The following is a 20,420-nucleotide window of genomic DNA, read 5'->3' on the forward strand; positions in this document are numbered from 1 at the left end:
TGACCCTTGGTGTCTGTGCTCTTAAACATGAGCGACACATCTTCTTAACATGTCCTCTAGGATGGAAATACAACCAAAAGGAGCGAAGGAGCACATGCATCTGGGGTCTTAATTACTGATGAAGATTTTCTATTTTGCTTTTTAACCTTTCCCATATTATCTCTTCCATTCTTCTCTTGGATTCCTAATCATTGCCCAATACCTTACCTTCATCCAATTGTTTCTGCAAGAATTCTCATGAAAAAGAGCAATAATTCCCCCAGATTGTGATGGTCACAGAGCATTTCTCTAATTTTCCTTGTAATGTTGAGGGCTCTCCTAAACATCTCCTTGTCACTGCTTACGAATTTCTTATTTCAAGGTTCTGCCTCAACCTGTTGTTAAAATCACTATTCAACTTTCAATAGAAAGACCTGCATTTGTAATGATTATCTGTTCACTCTGTTGAAGCTGCTTGAAGCTGCTTGTTCACAAAGATCATAAAAGAAAGACCTGGTGTATTTTGTAAACTGGAATAAACACCAATTGCTCAGGCAGGGGCTTCAGACTCGTTGGAAGAATTTGGAATTTAGGTTGAATGGTAGGCCTTTGATGATTCCTAACCGAGAGAGGTAAACAGAGTAAAGGCAGAGGGAACTATTAGACAAAAGTTCTGAGCATCAGCAACCCCAAAATGAGGATGAATAAGAGACAGATCCATAGGAAGACTGATAGCATACAGTTTCTTTTCCTTCCTAAATCAACATATTACAAGTGACAGGCACAACTTAATATGTGAGATGGGATAAAACATTTATTTGAGAAAATTTTCCCTAAATATTTATTAGGAGAAGCTACTGGAGATTTATTACACCATTTTAAGCAGGGTTAGATCTCTCCATGTTTTACATGGGATCTACAAAATTTGGTAAGCTCCCAGGGAGAAACAAAGATAATTAAAATGTTAGGAAATAGAGTAGGTGAAGAAAAAAATGAAGGACTGTGAGGAATTTAATCTGGGAAAAAAGCAATTAGGGATAACTTCAGTGTTTTCAAGTCTATGGAATCCTATTTGTTGAAGAACCAAGTTATTTGTTTTCTATTTCAGTAGAGATCAGAAACAGAAATGGACTTGTCACAAGAAAACTTATGTTTACACACCATAAAGGACTTCTTGATTAAACTCTAGAACTTACGAGGGAGGAAAATTGTGGGTCTTTGCTTCAGGAAATCTTTAAGAATTGAAAAGGTAAGCCCTAGCTAATCTTGTGTGGTGCTGGGTTGAAGCAGAAGGCTTAACTGGAATTTCTTTTGGTCTCATCTGGTACTTAAATGCCATGATTGCATTAATAAGAATGTGTCCACAAAGCAGGAAGAGAAGTAGACAGAACAACCAGGCATGACCCATTTAGCAATATAGTTGCATTCCTGAGCAAAAATTTTGGAAATCTCTGTTTTGAAGCAGAGTTACAATGTCTGATACCTTGTAAGTTGTCATAGCCAAAACCTTGTGATCACTTTGGAAGGTTCTAGTCAGCATTCACTTTTTTTAGCCTTATGGATTGGGTTACCTTGAGTAGCAAAGGACATATTCAACACTTTTCATTTGTGTGTAAATTTGTAACTAGTGTGTGTGTTGGGGGGGGGTGTGGGTGGTGTGTATCTGAACACAGTTCCTGTTATCATGTATACAATAGTGTGGATAAATGTGTCTGAGACAGGCACGGTTTAGTCACTTTTTGGTAGTTGTCAGATGACAGACCTTATATTGAAATTAAAGGCTGACGTCTGTATCTGGAGGTGATTGTGAGGTGTCCCCCAAGAGCCTGGAAATAAGGTTGTTGTTACTTTATTATTTTTTTAAGGTTAACCTTTAAAAAAATAAATTAATTAATTAAAGTTAGAAAACTCTTACACAGTGAATACAATGAGTCACCTAAATGTGGTGAAAGAAGAGTTCGGGAACAACTGACACTTGAATCGAGGTGAATTGAGGAAGGAATATCAGAAAGGATAGCTAGAATGTGGTTCTAACTTTATAATTCAGTATGCAGAAATTTAGGCATTTGCTTCCTATCCTGTCTTGGAGAAAACCTCAACACATATGATGAGGCTCACCAACTATAGAAACTGAGAATCGGCCAAGTCACAGAGGCTGGAATCATCAGGGGAGATTTGGAAAGACTCTCCTTTATTGGCTGAATGTCGAATATTCCTTGAGGTTCTCTTAGTCTTCCTGTTCTGATTCCATCCATGCTCACCAAGCAAACTTCAGATGATTTGGTTTTCCACACAGCTGGACTGTGGGAGATAGCGTATCGATCTGCCAACTCAATCAATCTAACCTTTTTGACAGTTAGATTTTTCATCGTAAATGACTTATAGATCCATCCCTGTGAGCTGAATTAATGTAAATCTACTCAGGAAGATGGCTCACCATCAGCATGCCAATACAAATGGTCCAAGTCTAGAGGTTTCATATCTTGGTGTGTTCCTAAGGCAAATGCCAACATTCAGGGGTTTTAACAGCCTGTCTCTCCTGCCCTCCCTCTCATTACTTGCCTTCCTCAACCTAAAACAAAAATATGATTTAAAACTATTTTCATGCAAGTGACTCTTTTCCAGTTCATACCCGTGAGAGCCCACTCACTCGTCCTAGAGGGTGGAAGTGAGAAGACCAAGTAGAGACTTAGAAGAAGGAGGCACTGGGCAACTCTCAGGCTGTCCAGCAAGAAGGATAATTCTCATGCCACAACTGGGTGTTAGATGACTCATGAGGTCAGCAACCACCCTTATCAGAGACTTTGTGTCTCGATCGTTTTGAAATGTAACAGCTCCGTTTCTTCCATGCTTTCCAGGGCCATGCTAGAAGGGTTTTGTTGAGATGACTGGAAACTATAGAGTGCCATACTTCAGAAAACATACATGCATTGGCTTCAGATGGTGATGGTTTTCCTGACTCTTGCATGATTACTGTAGTGGATCTCACTACCACACTTCCTCCGCTTGTGACCTTATCAGATTTCATAAGCTAAAGAGACCTTGGCTGAGGTGGTTTGTGAATGGCGGTGGTCCAAGAAAAACCAGGTGCTCCCGGAAGTGGAATGGGTGATTCAGTCAGATTCATTCTTTCTTATGATTCAGGTTGACCCACTAACTCATCACTGTGAGTGGGCACTCGGCTCTCAGGGGTGCTTATGAATAACACGTATAGTAAAGGTCTTAATCACTTTTGCTGACTGAAGAGCTTTCACAGAGATGGCTCTACGCAATGCCTTCAGAATTTTAAAATGGAGGCTTTGATGCTATTGTGGTAATAACTGTTATTGCTAATACCATTTTAGGTATGCTATAGTCTCTACTTCCTATCTTAACTCAATATTGAAATGTAGAATAGGCTATTAAGTACTCAAGGCATTTTGCTCAGAGGTAGTTTTGCCCTTGGCAGTGAGTAGTATATTTATTCCTTTTTTTTTTTTTTTTAATTTGTCAAATCTTTGGACTTTAAAGCAACACTTATAAGTAAGGTTCCTTGTTTGTTTCCTTTACTTGTTTATGCTGTTAGGATTTAAAAAGGACTCTGAAGTAGAAGCAAACATATTAATAAATAACTGAGGCAAGAAAAAAATACAGCTGAGAAGGTATGGTAGGAGAAGAGTGAGCAAACATACATTAAACTACCTATAGCACATATCATAGCTAACCTGTAAAATACAACCTGTAAAATACAATATAACCTGTAATAGACAAAATATAGCTCGCCTGTAGATACAACCTGTAAATAACGACAAAACTATTTTTGCCTAATTCAGAATAATGATTGAGCTCTTGCTCTTTGCCATGAGACAGATCTGAGTTTGCCTCTGAGCTCTGCCATCTACTAGCTATGTCATTTCGAGCACATTACTCGATGTCTGGACTATGAAATGCAGATGAGAATAAGATCTATTTCAAAGAATTATGAATGAACATTAAAAAAGATAGCCGATGTGACATCTTTAACATGCTGTTCGGTGCATAGTAAAGCTTATCAAATGGTAGCTATTTTTAAGATGATGATGATGATGATATTAATTCCCATAAATGTATGATTGAATGGAGACGTTCCCAGTTGACTTTTTGCTTCTTTAATAGCTTTACTGAGATCCAGTTTTTTTTCAAACACATATGCTTTTGAAGACTTTTTGAAGAAACATAATTCCAGCAAGCCATGATTCATAGGACATCATTCAAATCCATTTTATTTCCCAAGCACTGAGCAGGATCGCTAATGACACCCCTGGTCAGCCTCCAGGGCTATAACCATGTTCCTGCTATCCTTAGGTCATGCCTTGCCCTTGTCATTTTTAACTTTTCAGGAGTGATGTCTGTGATACCGAAAGACTTTGCTGGCCACTGAAGGCATCTCTTAACAATATATTCATTCATTTTGTAAGCAATCTAAGTTTGTAGGAACTATAGTTTTTTTGCTTCAACTTCATTCTGAAGTGATTAGAAGATATCCCTGTCTTGGCTGCCCCTCAGTGCCCATGGCCTAGAGACAATGGAATCTTCCCAGGGCTTTGGCAAATATGTTGTACAACCCGCGGGGATCCTTACCTAATCCTTCCGTCTATTCTTCCTTCTTGAGGAGCTGTCCCTGATTCTCTGCCATAGGCACAACCACCTACTTATTTAGAGTGAAACTTTGATCCTGAAATACAAGCATTATTGTAATGAAGCTGAAGCCGCCTTGGGCAGGATCACAGCTCACTACAAATTTGGGGAAATAAAAATCTGCCAAGGAAGGTACAAATAAGGGGGCCGGAGCTGGTTGTGGAAAGGGAGGGGACCTCACGACCCTCTCTAAAAATATTTTATGACATTAGGAAAACAGATTTAATTCCAAATACCCTTTATTTCTGGAAGGTATCTACTATAAGGAAAATAAATCACCCACTAAAGTATATTCTCAGGCACCCCATATTTTTCTTCCAGCTTATCTTCTTAAAAGGTAGTCACAGAGTTTACGTATAATAGAGGTAAATTCAGAACTAACAGAACTTCCCATCTGAAAGTAGATCAGCCGTCTTTGGAGTGATGAGCTACATGTTCACATTCTAGAAATGAGCTCATCAAGCCCTCCTTTACATTTCCCTAGCATCTTCTACCAACCTTTGCCTTTCAGCAGATACTCAATTAAGTAGAATATTTGCATTGCTAAAATAATATTTCTGCATTGGATGTATTTGTCCTAGTAAATTCTTACCTGAGCAAATCAGATCTTAACATTTCAAACTTTTCTGTGGTCTCTTCTCAAATGACTTAAGATGGTTCCTTTCGGTGGACGCTGGAGTCAGGGTGGGTTCAAGTCCCAGTTCAATCACTGACTAGTTGTGCACCTGAAAGCAGCCCATCTCCTTTCCTTAGTCTGAAATTTCCTCATCTGTAAGCTGAGCATTAATAATAAGGTTGTGCGGATTCTGAGCACATGCAGCCCGTGTTACCTATGGCTGTATGACAGTCCTTATTTCAGTGTTAAATGTTAACTTCTAAAGAGATCAACTTAAAGGATAGGAATATATAATTTATAAAAGGAGAAATTCAAAAGCTGCATAAACTGATGAGGAAATATCCAAATTCAATAACAACCAGATAAATGCAAATTCAACATTGATCATTTTTTACTACAGAATTGGAGAGGACACTTGAAAATGATAATTTTCTTTTCAGGCAAATGTACATTTAAATAGGCAGGTACTCTCGTACCTAAGTGTGAGACTGTAAATTGTTATAACCTTTCAGGAATGCAACTTAATATGTATCAAGGGTTTTATAAGTTTTCATACTTTTTGACCCTCTAATTAGACATGTCCCTTAAAGAATTAGTCAATGAGGTTGTCAGAGATTTTTATGAAAGCATTAAATATAGTAATGATAAATGTGAAACTAATGTGTGAAAGAGATGAATGGTAAAATCAACCAATGGAATGTTACAAAGTTTATATTGAATTCTCAAAGAACACTTAATGTTAGGAAAAATATTACAATATTACAAACCTGAACAGAGTATACAATCTCACTTGGTTATTACAGATATATCATATATGAGTATTAGTGATGGCTTTTAGATATCTCCACACACATGGCCAATAGTCACTCAACCTTGACTTGTCTGCATCCCAATTTTTTTATTCCCAGGCCCTGATCCCTAAATCTCTCCTCTAGTCTTTTTCATCTTAAAAAATGGAAATCTCATTCTTCTAGTTGTTCAGGTCAAATCTTTCCTGAACTTCTCTCTTCCTTTCATACCTGCAGCCAATCCAGGAGTCGATCCATTCATCTCTCCTTTCAAGCTATCTCAGATCTGACTACTTGTCCATCTCCAGCTCTTTCTCTGGTTCAAGGCTCTGTCACCTCCCAGCGAGGTCACTGCAGAAGTCCCCCATTTGGGGTGCTTGCATCTGCCTTTCCACCCTCTGTGCTCTTTCCCCAGTACAACATCCAGAGCGAACCATTAAAATATGTCTGATCATGTCGCTCCCCTGTTCAGAGCCTCCAAAATAAAGCCAGCTCGTCCTGATTGGCATTTCTACTCCTTCTCTGAAGTTGTTCTCTACCATTCTTCTCAAACTTTTGGATTCAGCCACTCTAGCTCCTTGTGTTTCTTTCCACTGGGCTGTTCTACCCACTCTTCCCTCTACTGGGAATGCTCCATGTGGCTGGTGCCATCACTTTCTTTAGGGATTTTACCTATGTGCCGTCTCCCCCACATGACCACTCATGTTAAAGGACCCCCAGCCTCTCCTGCTAGAACCTCCAAAAAAAGCTACCAAGATCCATTTGTAGGAGGAACATATTGTAGTTAAGCTTCTAGGACTCCAGACACGCCCAAATGAGGCACTGCATGTAGTAGTCTGCCTTTCTTTAAAATAAATAAATAAATAAAGGACCCTCAAGCTTACCCCAGTATTTCCTCTCCCTACCCCCTTAGATAACATTTTTAAAATAGCACTTACTACCAAATGACTCATTTATGCTTTTCTTATCCATGCTCCCTTCCCCATAGAATGTAAGCCCTCTGAGAGATGACGACGACTTCTTTTTGCTCACTATTGGATCTCCATTACTTAGCACGGTGCCTGACTTATTTGTTGAATAAATAAACAAACGGGCAACTAAATGACATATCTTTAAATAAATCTGATGTTTTTATTTCCTTGTTTCCTTTTTTCTGTACTTAAATTTTCAAAAATGAGATTTTTTGCTGCTTTTATTATTAAAAGAAAAAGGACCACTGTGAATGTTGTTCTTCGTTAAATTTTTAACTTGGTAGTTGTTGGTATTCAAGGACTAACTGAATACATGACTCTTCCAGTCTTTTCTATATTTTGTCTTATGGAGCTCACTATACAGTCCAAACCAGCCTGATAAAGAATGAAGTTGTTTGCCTTTCCTTAACTCTCATTTCCTCTTTTTCATGGCATTATTGAAAAGTACCATATGTTCTGCACTTTCTAAATCTGAATCAGTATGTATTAGGCTGGTGGGTTAATTCCTTGCCCATCCTTTCAATTTATTACTGTCATTACTAGTACTTCAATTGTTTTGCTGTTTATAACCTCTCAATTTCCATCTTCCCTCTCCAGTTCTTCCAATATAGCAAATGCTATGTTGCAGTTGTGTATCTGTGAGCATTGGAAGGATGCTAGTATCTATAGGATAGTTCAGGTTCTGGGAAATTGGCCTAGTCATTTTACATATACTATCCTCCTTTTCTTTTTTTTTCTTTTTTCTTTTTCTTTTTTCTTTTCTTTTCTTTTTCTTTTTTTTTTTTGAGAGAGGGTGAAAAGGGAGGGGCAGAGGGAGAGAAAGAGAGAGAGAATTTTTTTTTAAGATTTTTTAAATTTAATTTCTCTTCAGTGTAACAGATTTCATTGTTTGTGCACCACACTCAGTGCTCCATGCAATACGTGCCCTCCTTAATACCCACCACCAGGCTCCCCCAACCTCCTACCCCTCTCCCTTTCAAAACCTTCAGATTGTTTTTCAGAGTCCATAGTCTCTCATGGTTCATCTCCCCCTCCAATTTCCCTCAACTCCCTTTTCCTCGCCATCTCCCCATGTCCTCCATGTTATCCCTTATGCTCCACAAATAAGTGAAACCATATGATAATTGGTTCTCTCTGCTTGACTTATTTCACTCAGCATAAGAAGAGAGAGAATCTTATGAGCTCTACATCCAGTGCAGAGCTGGTCACAGGGCTCAATCTCAATCTCATGATCCTGAAACCATGATCTGAACCAAAACTGAGAGTTGGATGCCTAACTTTTATTCTCAGAATAACCTTCTTTAGCAGCTATTACTGCCCTATATGACAATGAAGAAAGTGAGGGTTCTGGGTCTTTGGAAACACACCCAAGAGCACACAACTAAGAAGTAGCAGAGAGTACATCTGGCTGACTCCAAAGCCTGTACTCTTCCCATTTTTTATAATACTCTATGGTTGCCTCATAACTAACAATTTGTTTATTTTTACATTTATACACTGCCTCCATTCAGAAAAGATTTGAAGGAGCTGATGCTGTTGTTATCGTTAACTCTGGCTTCTGCCGCCATTTTGCCCTAGCTCGGGAGGTTGGGAGTATGGCATGGGATGGAGATGCCCCGTGGGAGAAAACTCATCCTGTCCCACAACCCGTTTTCTTTAGCATCAATACCAAGGTAGGGGAGGGAACTTGCAATGGAATCTGGGATGTGGGATGTGCCTGGTAGCGGCAGTGTGAGGGGTGTTTGCTATAGGGTGACTCTAAGCTTAGCTTGGTAACCACTACACTAACAGGTCTTTGACATAGAGCTTCCATTAGTCCTTTGGTGACCATTTTCTTTGTGCTATTCTTTTTCTTTTCTTTCTTTTTTTGATAAATGTTAAACATATCCTTATTCGATCTTCTTTGTGGGAAAAAACCCTTATTAATTTTTGAGAAGGGAAGAGGATGATAACTAACATCTGTGGAGTAACAGTTTAAATGCATTATCTTGTTTAATCTTCACAAATCCCCATGAAATAGGTCCATTATTATTTTTTTTAAGCAGATGAAAAAATTAGGGTGGAGAAAAATTAAGTAATTCACATAGCAGGGGCCTAATGTAATTCTCTTGGACTGTAAAGTCTATTTTTCTGTCCACCACTCTGTGTGTTCATTCTACTTTTATATACCCAAACATTGAGATATGTTGGACTACGACTCTGACACCCAGGATCTTTTTAAAAAAGAAGAACATGTTGGGGCGCCTGGGCAGTTCAGTTGATTAAACATCTGCCTTTGCTTCAGGTCATGATCTGGGGTCCTGGGATCGAGCCCCACATCGGGTTCCCTGCTCAACGGGAGCTTGATTATCCCTCTCCCTCTGCCTACTACTCTTGTGCTCTCTCTCTGCCAAATAAATAAATAAATCTTTTTAAAAAAGAGAGAAAATATATAAAATAATTTTAGAATTTGAGACTGCTGAGGAAACCAGCAGTATTTCCATCAAGTAGAGAAATGAAGCCTCACATTGGGCTTCCCAGGAGGTCTGAGCATTGGCATGCTATTGATGTATCTAATCTGTGACTTGCTTCATGATTTGAAATAGGTCTCTACATGTCTGTTTGTAACATAAAGATGTTGATATTCCTTACCAAAATTAACATCACCAGGCTGCTCTGATGGATAAACATTTGTGTAAGAAAGTTGAAATGTTGACTTGTCTGGGATAACTTGGGGGTTAACAAAATGGCTTCCTCAGCTCCTTTTCTTATCTTGACAGATATAATTCTATTGCTAAACTTACATTGCACTCCTAGGTTATTAATATTATATCACTTATCTAGAATGTGATCTTCTAGAAGTTGCTTGCACTTGGAAAGAATCAAGTTCATCTCTGATAGTATTTAAGGGGCTGTCGATGTAAACTTGTTCCACCAGTGTCGGGAAACTCTGAGTCATTTCATCTCTCATGCTCTCTGACTGAATGAAGAAGGGCAATGTTCACATAGAAACCGTATAATTTGTCACGTTGAGAACAGACTGATCTTGTTCTGACGCTCTTGCAGAACTGCAGATATCTTTATATGAAAAGAAATTTTCAGAAATTAATAAAGTAAGGTTCAGCCTTAAGGAATGTGACTAATACATCTGAGATGAATGACTCAAAACACGAGAAGGGGGAGAGGCTTGTTGTTTAAGCATTTAAATAGTTTTGAGTTACATGAAATTTTTTAAAAGAAAATCATAATAGTTCATTGCTTCCATATTTAAAATACACAAAAGTTTCTTTAGTTCATAGATTTAAACCACTGGACAGAAAAAGATAAAAAATTTGGTCCCTAAAGGATAATATCTTAGTATTGTTTTCTCATTATAAAGAGCAAATACTTGATATAGTTATTTGCATACAGACCTTACTGCGTGAACTTAAACACCTGATAATTTCTTAAGATACTTTTCTAATGTCCACATTTCCCTGAGTGCTCAAGCCACTCCCAGACGTGTGTGTGTGTATGTGTGTGTGTGTGTGTGTGTGTGAGAGAGAGAGAGAGAGAGAAAGAGAGAGAGAGAGAGAGAGAGAGGAATTAGGTCTGCAGGCTTGTGGGGACAAGTGTATTTACGGGAGCCTGTACAAGTAATAGCCAGCCCATCAGGGATTTCAGACATGATGAACGTTGGAAATGGGCAATGTTCTGTGTTTGATGACCTTTGCCAAACTGGAAAGTGCAAATTGGCAAAGGGAGTTTGAGCATTCACAAATGTAGTTTTGGACATGGAAGAAATGCATAACTTGTCAAATTCCTAATTATATGGAGTCATAAACTGAGGATTTTTTTTTATAGCATATATCCATCCTTTTATAATTAAACAAGCAAGAGGTTGTTTACCTCATCACGCAGTGGGGTCCATAGTGTTCTCTGTTATGTTCTCAACGCTTGGGGCTTAGCACTCAGTTACCACTAAATATCCATTAGCAACTGAATAGGCAAATACCAGAATGAATGAGTAAACGACAAAATGTGGTTGTGTAAGCACACACCAGGAAAAGAAAGCCAGGTGTTTTCTTATTTTTTTATTTTATAGTCCCTGTGAATTCTCTTTAGATGACTGAATCAATTCCTTGTTCTCTTTTAATCTTTATTCCTGGAAACACCACCTGTTCTTCGCTGAACCAGGCTCTTCTTTCCCCTATTTTCACTTCTTTCCCGAAGTTTTGCTTAGTAACTGGGAAAAAGGCAATTTCTTCCTCCACTCCACTTTGCCTGAACATGTAGCAACACATGAGTCACTCATCACTTCTGAAGCACAATAGAGCTTTCCATGGCTCGTGTTTGCTATAAATGTTTACTGCTCCGATCTCTGATTTACTTAGGGTTAACAAATGTCTGGGTAACCTCAGACCTTGATATATCTGTACTAGCCTCCGTGTTTGTTTAAGATCTTAAACTCCTTTAGGTTCTAAATTTGGTAAATATGGGATCCATTCCAGTTAAGTGAAGGTTCCTGACAAAGTTGAAAATACTGTGTCTTTTTTCTGGAATGCTAGGTGTTGTTCTAGAGAATGTCTGTATATCTATCCATCTATCACATATCCTCAAATTCTTCTGATGATCTTATGGAGTAGAAGATGTTAACCCCACTTTTTTTTTTTTCTTCCAGATGGGGATGCTGAGACTCCATGAAGCAGAGTGACTTTTAGAAAGTACTAGATCCAGTTTCAAAGTGAGATCAGTTTGATTCTTCAGAACAAGTTCTTTCCATGACATTGTGAACTCACTTCTTCCCACTCCTTATTTGTGGAAGCCATTTAAAGGCACAGGGACATTAAGAACTGACCGCTGTGGGCCTCCCAAGGCAGACAGCTGCTCACCACCCCTTGCAGTTCTATCGATCTGGGGAAGGTATGGAGAACAGGGGAGAATAGGAGTATAGAAAGCTGCTCTCTTGCCATGTCTCTCAAACCTGTTTGTAGTATTATTGAATGGGGAGTAAAGAGATATGACCTGATCCAAGGCTCATTAATCTGCCCTGCATATCTATGGAGACACTTCATTTTTACTCAGCTGAGTTCAGAATACCAAGTTGGGGTGGAACGATCAGGGCAATTGGTCAGTTATGTTTTAGAAGGCATTTGCATATGCTTTAACATTGCTGCTATAAAAATATGCTCACACTTTACCACTTTCACAGCAATCATTCACCTTCTCCGTCTGAATATCATCTTTCTTTCCCATAAGTAGACATGCGGTGAGTGTCTCTTTTATGGGATTTACATTAAAAGGTTCCAAGAGGATCTGAGTATGCATAGTGACATTTCTGCTCCCTTTCCAATGGAGGAGAAAGGCATGTCACCCTTGCAGACTAAACCGAGATCAACGTTATAAATTCTCTCATTCCTCCCTTCCATCAAAAAACATGTATTAAGCTCTACTTATGTGGAACACATAAAATCTTAGTATAAAAGGCAGACTGATAACGTGAAGGATGGGCAGATAAGGAGGTATACTTACAGAGAACAGAACAGAGTAGGTTTCATGAAGAATATGGCCTTTGTACTGTATCTTGATGATTTGGAAAGGGAAAGCATCTTTCTTAGAAAAGTCTATACAGATTTATAAGGAGATGGGGTCAGATTTCAGAAGGGGAATGGTAAGTTGACCAGTTTGAGTTTGAGTGAAGGAAACTTGAAGAAAACAAGCGAGGAATGAAGCGAGAGAGGATTAAACTCTTTCTGGAGGACAGGAACCATGTTTGACAAATTTATTTTATGAGGTTCAGTATAAACTCAGAGTGATGCTCAAACCTCACAAATCACCAGTGTAGATCCATGTGCCAGAAAATATGTCTATGGAGAACTTGGTGGAGATGGTAGTGGTGATGCTGACATTCATGATGATGACTGGGGTGATCCGGTGTTGGGGTGATAGAAGAGGAAGAGGGTACATGGTAGGAAAGGCAAAGTATTGGAAAGGGAATGGAGATCCCACATTTTTCCTACATCACATTACTGGCTAAAGTCTATCTTAGTTCTACTTAAGGAATGCAGCATTGACCATGGGATGAGGCACAGGGGAGAAGATGGAATTGATAATGCAGTAGATTTAATTGTCAGCTAAACTAATTAAAGAAGGCAATGAATCTAATGAGAGTGATCAGGCCTCTTTCGAACAAAAGAAGACCCAATTAAAGACAAGTAAAACTGGTAACTAGGAAACAACCTAAGATACATAATTAACCTGTAGAACTTAGTGTCAGAGGATAGCATTAATGGATAGTATTAATTTAAGTAGAACTGTAAGATGTAAAAAGCATTTGGCACTTACATGAATAAGCAATGTTATTAGTATCTAATATCCCTAGAGATAAGTATCATTATCATTTGTTAATGTCACTTAAGATGCTGAAATATGTATTCTATTGCTTCCCCTTATGAAGTTCAATAAATATAAGAATCTTATACAGCCTTGAGTTAATTAGGAACCACATGAATTCCATAGTATAACATCATTGAAATAAATAGAATCGACATAACAATTAATCTATGTTTTTGCTGCCAGGATTATTCTTCTTTTTTCAAAATTCCCATTAATATTTTTTTCAACTGGTTTTCAATGTCCCTACAATGGCTTTCATTACTGCCCTAGGGAGATTATTCTTTAAAATAACAGTTGTTACTCTCTAGCAGCTTTTCTTTACTCATAGACCTCTTTCTTTCTCTTTCCATCGTGATTCCAGATGTATATTCTTAAAAAAACAAAACAAAACAAAAAAAAGGCCAAAATCCTTACTCAAGTCTTACGTCTATTTATTCCTTCCTTCTAATAGTTGTAAAATCCTTTTTTCCTGCACCCACTTCTAGCATTCATTCTTTAGCTTGACACACCTTTTGGAACGCTGACTGGCAGTTTGGAATGGCAGAGAGAGGGATGGCTTTGGGGTCTATCCATCTGTTGGGTCAACGTTTGGATCCTGGCTATGGTACATAACAGCTGAGTGGCCTTGGATGGGTTGTTTGACCAGTTTGAGTCTCAGTCTTCATTTGTGAAAGTGGGTGGAAATGCCTCCTTAACAGTGTTCTAATGAAGATTCAAGACAATGTCTGCCAACTGCCCGACAAATGGTGGACATTCAAGAAGGCAGCAGTGGTGAATGCAATGGGCTACTTTAGTTTTCCACTACTGTGCCTTAGGAGAGAATTCAGAGCAAAGTGTCTTCTAACTCTTTTTCATTTCTGCTCCTTCTTCTTACTTTCTAGATCTTTTACTTCTGGAATCTCATGTCAGACCTAACTGGACTCTGAGTCTCCTCAGTTCCTCCCAGGCTCCTTCTTATTTTCCAGAATGTGGTATATTTGCATTGGTCAAGTAGGCTACAGGGAAGGCCAGCCCTGCATCTTTAGAGAGTTCATCTTGATGCAGACAGTTTTTCCTTGCCCTTTTTTCCAGATTTATAGGCTATCATGATGATAGGAAAGCAAAAACTTTATCTTATGAAGTAATTTTGTTTGATTTACAGGAAGGAAATAACTTCCTAAGGAGCTTTCTTCTAGTGTAAAGGTTCAAAAAGACATGAATGGTATTTCTGGAGTAGTAGGGAAAATTTTATCTGTTGCTTTGTTGCTGGCTGCAAAATAGATAAAATATTATGAAGCTGTAACATAACAGAAAATGTACCTGCTTCTTTTCTTGTTGCAAGCTTATATTTTTAGTGCTTGGCTCTGGTTTGGCTTTGGGTTGTTTTAGAACTAGGTCAAATAGATATTGCACACAGACTTGAAAATGGGAGAAAAGCAGAGAAATATCCCCAGAAAAAAGATGAGAAACTGAGATAGAGAGAGGAACGAAATTCAAGTTGCTAGGGTGCTAGGAATGAGTGAGTCCTATAAGTTTCACTGAGAGGTCAGAGTTTGCAAAGTACGGGATCTGCACTAAGTGTGGCATCCAATGTCTGGTGTAGGACATTCACTCAATACCTATCTGTTGACTGACTGTTGGCAACCACTTGCCCTCTTTTAGTTCTCCGTAGAGGAGAGACCACTTTCTCCTGCTCCTTTTATTCAAACTTCATAAGGCAAAAACATATACCTTCATCGAACTACTAGGGAAAGTATTCCACATTTTGCCTCTCAAAGTCTCAAGAGCAACACGCTGAGGTAGGGCAAGAAGACTTTATATATGTAGCTAAAGGCACTTGTCTACCCCTTTTTCTGTCTAGTTTCCCTAGAGTGGGGGTTGAGGGGCTTGTCCTGCTGCCGTCCCTCCCATCAAGGCACACCGGCTCGGGCCCAGCACCTACTACTTAGAGACAGGTCAGAGGCCCACCAGCACTCTGAGCCCTGATGGGTATACTCGGTCTACAGTCTTAGCAGTGCCTTTCCTCTTCATGGTTCTTCCCATTAGGGTTTCTAGATGCAGAGTTCTGGGAAATTTGAAAGAAGTCTATTTTCAACGAAAAACCCAAATTTTATTTTCCAATCCAGGGTTACAACTAACAGAAGATATCTGGATTCCTCTCTGGCTTTTGGGTAGACGTTTCAGTACCTGTCAGTCTCAGAGAGGGTAAGGGGATAAGGTGTGTTTAATGAGCCTCCTTACAAAATGCAGACCTTCAGATCTCATTATCCATGGCGCATTCACTAGGAAAGCTTGAGAAATAGGCCCAAGGGCTAATGTGTATGATCATCATGATTATCATCATCATCATCATCATCATCATCATCATCATCATCATCGGCAGCAGCAGCAGCAACAGCAACAACAACATCAACAACTAAAACCTTTGGCGAAATACAGGCTGTAGGCTCAGCAGAGGGGGAGGTGTGGGTGCTTATTAAAGCATTCTGTTCGTTGGTCTTTTCTTAAGGTAAAATTTCAATTTTATGAGGTTGTTTATTGAACACAATTAAATGCATATGTGTAGACTAAAGTACGGTGCAGTTGCATGAGGTTTGTTGAGACGCATGGCTGCCCAGTGCCCTTCCGCCTCCTCCTTTCTCCAGCGGAAACTCCTTGCAACTCTTATGACTGTTCTTTCAGTATTTACCTCCCAATGACTACACCTGGAGTTTCAATTTTAGACATTTCTTATTTACTTAGGCTTTACTTATTGACTTCCCACTCTGGAAAATAAGGATTTGGGTCTCTTTCGCACCCCATCTTCCACCACACAAACAACGTCCCCATGCCCCATTCTCCTAAGGTCATTGTAATGTTCAATCTTCAATCTTGAATAATTGAATTATTGTGATCATAAAAGAATTATTGGCAGCTGAATTCTATAGTATAATGGTATTGCTATCCTTTTCTGTACTACTTTTTGGGTTTTCATGGAATTAGTGCTTTTTTTTTTAAGATTTATTTATTTATTTCAGAGAAAGAGTGTGTGGGGGGAGAGAGGCAGAGGGAGAGGGAGAGGGAGGGAAACAGACCCTCCATTGGGCACAGAGCCCAAGGAGGGGCTCAATCTCATGACCCCAAAATCATGACCTGAGCCAAAATCAAGAGTCAGATACTTAATCGACTGAGCCACCCAGGTGCCCTGGTTTTTCCCTAAAGTAGTAAAAACTTGTGCTTTTAAAAAAAGATTTTATTTATTTATTTCAAGCAGGGGGAGGGATAGAGGGAGGAGGGGAGAGAGGATCTCAAGCAGACTCCATGCTGAGCATGGAGCCCTGCATGGGCTCAATCTCACGGCTCTGAGATCATGACCGGAGCTGAAATCTAAGGGGATGCTGAACCAACTGAGCATCTTGGGTACTCCCTGCCCTGACAATCTTATGCTTTAATGCACCAGTTATTCTCTCAGTATAACTATTGGAAAGAGGCCTTTCCTGGAGTTGGCTGATCTCTCTAGTATTGACTGGCCTCCCTTATTCTTGGTGCTCTGTTGTCATCTTGGGCTCTCTCTTCACTATAATCCTGAGGACTCCCTTCTGTCACTTTTGTGTGGAATCCCTTCCTTCCTGGACCCTAGGCCTCCTTTCTACTTTACAAGGAGGATATCCTCCATTAGCTTCCGGCCGAAAACACTCAGTTTGGAATAATCAGAGATATTTTCCCCAGAGATGAGTCTCTAGTCACCTAACTCTCCTCAAAATTAATAGAAGTGAGTTGCTTCTTATGATTTAAGATCTTCCCAAGAAGTTTTATATTACTATTGCATTATATGCTCATAAAAAGAGTCATCCATGAGAACTTTATCTGAATTTAGAATTTAGCCTATCATGATTAAAAACTCAGATTTAATAACACTGAATACACACACACACACACACACACTTTCACTTTTGAAAATCCCGTATGACTGACAGCCTAGTGTTTCATCTTCCTATTGTTGCTGTAACAAATTACCACAAACTTATTGGCTTAAAATAACTTAAATTTATTATCTTGCAGTTCTAGAAGTCAGATGTTTAAAATGATTTTCACTGGGCTAAAATCAAGGTATGGGCATAGTTGTGTTTCTTTCTCAAAGCCTTAGGAAGGTTCTATTTTTATGGCTTTCTTAGTTTCCAGAAGCTACTTTCACTCTTTGGTTTATGGCTCCTTCCATTTTCAAAGCCAGCAATGGCCAGGGGAGTCTTTCTCATGATGCCACCTCCCAGGATCTGACTCTTTTGTTTCCCTTTTCCCCATTTAAGACCCCCTTGTGATTACATGAGGCACACCCATGTAATCCAGAATGATCTTATCTTAAGTTCAGCTGATTAGCAAACTAGACTCCATCCACAAGTTTGACTCCATGTAACATAAAATAGTCACAGGTTCTGAGGATTAGGATATGGACATCTTTGGGTGGACATTATTCAGCCACAACATACAGGAACTCTTCTTTCCTCTAAAATGCATTCATTTTTGGGATAAATATGACAGTCTTTAACTTTGCCCCCTGAAACTATTACTTTAACAGTCTAGGACAAAAAGTGAACAATGATTCATCCAAGCCAAACTTGGGCAATTTAAATTGGCAAATAGCTGAGACATTGCATTTGTTCTCAGTTTACCAACTTCTTTGGCCTTGGTAAAGACAGAAACATTTCTGTCAGCATAATGTAGATGGAGAAAACAGTACTTTAAATCGCTTGGTCCTAAAAAAAGTCTCAACATAAGTGGTTTGATTCATTTTATAGAAATATAAGGTTTTACATTCTTTACACTATTTTGGATGGTTTTACTTGCAGATTTATTTCCTACCATTTATTTAAAATAAAGTCATTAGTGTCCTTATACCAATACTGAAAGGATTTTAACAGCAGTATACATGGCACAATTAAAATAACACACGCACGGGGCACCTGGGTGGCTCAGTGGGTTAAAGCCTCTGCCTTCGGCTCAAGTCATGATCCCAGGGTCCTGGGATCGAGCCCCACATTGGGCTCTCTGCTCCGCGGGGAGCCTACTTCCTCCTCTCTCTCTGCCTGCCTCTCTGCCTAGTTGTGATTTCTCTCTGTCAAATAAATAAAAAAAAAAAAATAACACACGCACATACACACGTACACGTACACACACAACAACACACACAGGACCATATACCTCCCTATTGTTAATGGTCTAGAAGTCAGAGTCAAAAATGGAGAGATTTGTTGTAAAGATATTAACACACTAATAATCATAGATTATCGTTTCGAGATATGTTGAAAGTTAAAATGCGGGCATTTTCCAGGAAAATGAATATGTAATACTCTGAAAGGCTCTGCATCTTTCACTGGTCCTTCTAATAGGCTCATGCTTTCATTTCCTTTGTTTTGCTCAAGTCAGTAATGCAAATGTTAAACTCCCTCTCTCTATTAGTGCCCCTTAACAGTAAGTTGATACTTTGGAGCTTTTAAGTGGACCCAAATGGTTTTCAGACATTTTCATTTCTGTTTTCTACCAGGCAGGGAGACCCTAAGGTGGAGAGAGTCATGCCTTCTTGGTAACTTCTCACAATTCCTATTGAGTCTATTATGGACTAAGTAAGATATTTGTTATTCACTTGGGAATACAATAATACTTGTCTGTAGAAAGGAACAGGAAGGAAACATTGTTTACATGGGGAAATGGTACCACTTCTAAACTACCAAAGTACGTTTTCAAGGCCTGTTTTTGAGTTGAGACTCTGAGTACAGAAAGCTAAGGTTTTACAAGATATCTTTGTATAAGGTTATTTTACTTAAAATGAGTCATGTTTTCTCTTTGACCCCAGTGGTTCAAGAACCCATTAAAATACATTAGAATTGAGCTTCAAACCATTCATTCTCCCACCCCAAGTTTCTAATTGTTTTGGGTGCCCGATTTAGAGACAGTCTATATGGTATTATGGTTTTCTAAGCTATAAAATAACAGACAACTCAGAAAATGTGTGTGGGTCATCTTCTATCTCCAAAGTTGGTGAAGTAAATTGCGGTGGATGACTCATTTCTCACAGATCCAGCATGTTAAATCAATGAGTGTGTTTGCTTGACTCTTGTCTCCTAATGAGCTGAAACAGATAGAACATTTCTCATGCATCCAGATGGGATTATTTTGGAAAGTAAACTAATGCACATGCCTACACAAAATTCCTCTGCTATCTCTGGCCAGATTCGTTAGCTGCTCCCCCAGATGATTTACCAGCAATATGAGACCGAGTTGCTCCTTGAAGTTATTGGTACCATAGGAATTCTTCCAGAGAACAAATTTTTCTATTTTGCTTTGTTCAATATAATAATCCCATGTACTATATATATATATGTCTATATATATATATACATATATATACATATATTTTTTGGTTATTATGAGTTTGTGTGTGTATCCAGGAGTGTGGCGGAGGTTTAAGTTTTATTATAGTAGAAATTCATTTAGTACAGTTATTTGATTGGGATTGATGATTTATGTCAATGATTGCTAAAACTTAAAATTATTTCACTGAGGTGCCTGGGTGGCTCAGTTGGTTAAGCATCTGACTCTTGGTTTTGGCTCAGGTCATGATCTCAGGGTTGTGAGATTGAGCCCCATGATGGGATCTGTGCTCAGCATGGGATCTGCTCTGCTGGAGATTCTCTACCTCTTCTTCTCCCTCCTCCTCTGTTTTCCCGCCGAACTCACCCCAGTCTTTCTCTCTCTCTCTCAAATAAATTAAAAAAAACTTAAAAAAAAATAATTTCACTAAGTTTATCATCCTTAATATGTAAAAGTCTCTTATAAGTCATTAAGAAAAAGTATAAACAACCCAAAAGAGAAAGGAATTTGCTTTGGTTATATAAATTGGAACAATTTCTAGAGTGCATTTTTTCAATATGTATCAAAAGTTTTAAAAAATATACTTTCTGTGCTGCCAGCAATTACACTTCTAAGATTGTGTACTAAGGAATTAATTTACAATAGCCATGGATAAGATCTTATGAAAATTTCACTGCAGTGTTATTTATTAAAAATAAATAAACAGAAAAATTTGAAATAGCCCAACTC

Source organism: Meles meles, chromosome 14 (assembly GCF_922984935.1).
Source record: "Meles meles chromosome 14, mMelMel3.1 paternal haplotype, whole genome shotgun sequence".
NCBI classification, from domain to species: Eukaryota; Metazoa; Chordata; class Mammalia; order Carnivora; family Mustelidae; genus Meles; species Meles meles.